The 3,117-nt window shown below is 36.1% G+C and overlaps 1 long non-coding RNA gene across 1 annotated transcript; it reads left to right on the forward strand.

Moving 5' to 3' along the window:
- Window positions 1-1,167: 1,167 nt before the first annotated feature.
- Window positions 1,168-2,906, forward strand: LOC126416270 (uncharacterized). Its single transcript, XR_007575427.1, has 2 exons — window positions 1,168-1,350; window positions 1,443-2,906. It is a non-coding gene; the product is annotated as an uncharacterized LOC126416270 (long non-coding RNA).
- Window positions 2,907-3,117: the final 211 nt, after the last annotated feature.

Raw genomic sequence — 3,117 nt, forward strand, 5'->3', positions numbered from 1 at the left:
AGTTTGTCAGACCTTCAGTACGTTGAAGCGACCTCACACTATCAACATTGACATACACTGTCAGTCGACAACGCAGTTTTACAAGGTTAAGATGTCGAACACCGAAAAGAAAGCGTGTGCTGCAATTATATAAGCTGTAGCTTGCAAGCAACAGAAAACAAGGAAAAAGAGGAAATGGGTCCGAGATTGGTTGAAAAAAGGAACGACCAGTCACATGTCTGTCTACTGACTTAAATCAGACTGTTCCGATGAGTTCTACATGGTCCACAAGTTATTAGTGTCGATACGAGATAAAATAGAGAAGCAAAATGTGTTGACGAGAGTCGCGCCTGCGTTCGACAAGATATTAGGAGTAACTTCGAGATGTCTGGCGACAAACATGTCATTCTAATGCTCGAAGTTTAGTTGTGCAATACCAGCAAGCACAACTACTAAAATTCTATGGAAACCTGTGAAGGGATTATATCTGCATGACAAGGACGTTTTAAGCAATTAATGTAAAGTTTTTTTACGCTTTTTAATAATTTGGTGGAACTGAAATGCGTTTCGCAGACTTCTTTCTAGTCGCTGCAGATATATGTCGTATTTTTCGAAATGAGAGCGTTTTTCAAAACAGGTATGCAACAAGCAATCTATACTATATTTTCAAGTTAATGAAGTGAGCAATGCCATAGAAAATCCTCCGTTAACCATCCTAAAGTGGCACATACAATGATGACCCTTGCCTAGGCCCATTTAAATTATTTTGTGTTAAAATACTCCTTAAAAACAGAATCTGTGGTACGATGTGTACGACAGCGAACTGAAAGAATAAACAGTGCACGCTAACGCCGTGTGGCTGGCTTCTGAAGCTGTCTCAACATGTGAATGGAGGATATTGTCAAACCATCAATATTTGACGTCACACGTTCAGTTTGCATTGACAATACTGTCAGTACTTTGAAGTCAACCAATACTGCACATCAGCATTTCTAGTACTGACAATACATCAATACACGCCCTCAGACGGTTAGTATAGTGATAGTTTGACAATATTATTGAACGTGTGAGGGCCTCTTAAGTCTATAGCGTCATCTCCCTCCTTTTCTTTACCTCAATAGTGTTTACCACAGTATATGTTAGACTGTAGTGTTTACGTTCTGTCTGTCCCATTCCGTCGGGAGTCAATCGATCTTTCATTCGTGTTTCCTTGAATAATAAACTTTGGAAATTGCTTGCATTAATATCTCTGTGGTATATGTCATTTCTGATATATTTGAAATTGGGCGGGCTTTATAGCTGCAATGAAATCGTAAGCAACAAATAATAGAAGATATAAGAAAGCTTCATCGTAATTTGATGGAATTATAGGTACTAAGTACTCAAAGTTTATTTGCTTTTCCACAGTTACATATAGGCAAAATAGTGTATCACCTAGCCTTTTATTTCTTTATTTGTTACAGTTATGGAAGAAGCCATGTCATCAAACTTAGATGTCTCTAAAATTTCCAGCATTAACGTAATCTCGCCTGATAAAAATCTTCCAAGAAGGAAGTCATCAATTTTTAATCGGAGGAGCACGTTTATGGGTGATGAAAACATGCAATTTGATGGTTCATCAAGTGAAATGATTGATAGATCTAAAAGTGAATCAGATTTTAATGTAGAGACGTACCTCGCTTGTCTGCAAAAAGAAGTGTCGGACTGGAAAACTTTGTATGAGGAAAGAAAGAAAGCTAGAACACTGGCAAGAAAACGACAACGCTTGAAGAATGTGGTAACAAGTGAGGAAGTATATGCCATTTTCAGCGAAGAGGATAAAAAGTTTGTCCGAGGTCGTCCAGATTATAGCAGGATGGGAAAAGATGCGATTGTAGCGATGGAAAAATTCTCCATTGCCTTACAAACGGCGATTTGTGTTGAAAAGTCTTCACAGTTGGTTATAAATTATGTACAGAAAACTGAAACAGACTTGCGTAAGAAGATAATTGAAATGTCTGTTTTGGAATGATTTTCTGAAGTAAGGAAAATGTGAAAGTGTTACATCTCTGTGCGTTGTTATTTATTTTCTCACCGTATTGTGCGTTACAGAATTGTCTTGATTGGTGCATAGTATGAAATAATGTCTCAACTTCTTATTGTAAAATTCAGCAGTTCGGCTCACTGCATTACTCGTAAAAGGTTGAAAGTTCTGACGAACATGAAATTTGTGTAATCGATTTATGTACATCTTGCTCTACACATTACTGTATCAAACAGCATACAGTTTGGTCTCGTTTTCACCCAATACATTCTGCAAAAGCAAGGTAAGCATGCATGTAATCCTTTGCTGTTTTAGTAAGTGCACTTGATTGGGATGATTGTGTGTTTCAATTTTCATGTTATAGATATCCAAAGACGATCTTTGTAACAACAAATAGTTTAAGGCCTACATATTTATAATCGTTTCATCCGGCATTACCTTAACAATTTTGTAAATGGTTTAATGCAGATATAATATGAAGAAAACGAAATAGCTCAGAATAACATGTTTTAAGTAGATCAGCTTTCGTTATTAAGTCTACTATCATTTGATTTTAATTGGTTTTCTTTGCTCTAGTGCTGGTAAACGTTAGTAATATTACTCGTAAGATAAGACCATGACTAACAGCTGCTACTGTTCATTGTAAACTACTTCTTTTGCTCTGGACTTTTTAATTTTTCCAGTCAGTATATATCAGGACCTTTTACCTCTAGTGCTTTGTGTCTGTTAATTGCTAATTACAGCAATAAAGTGTACAATGCCACTATGGAAGCAATTAAAGAATGTTGTGTATGGACACTTTGTGCAACAATAATAATGTAGTTCATGTTCCCTGAGGGGTGTTACCTGAAATACCTTCTTGGAAATGAAAGATTAGCATTTACAAATAAACACCTTTGATTGATTGTTTTTTTCTTTGGTCCCATTTGATCACATAACACACAGTATGTGTACTTGTAATGTAGCACAGGTGAACTTAACCTAAGATCTTAAAATACTTAGCTTTCATTTTACAACGTAAAACAGCATGGAATTATTTACATACATCATACTACAATAGTTTAATTGCTTACAGTATGTACATACAAGTAATAACAGCATCCGTCATTGTTTAC

Source organism: Schistocerca serialis, chromosome 8, assembly GCF_023864345.2.
Source record: "Schistocerca serialis cubense isolate TAMUIC-IGC-003099 chromosome 8, iqSchSeri2.2, whole genome shotgun sequence".
NCBI classification, from domain to species: domain Eukaryota; kingdom Metazoa; phylum Arthropoda; class Insecta; order Orthoptera; family Acrididae; genus Schistocerca; species Schistocerca serialis.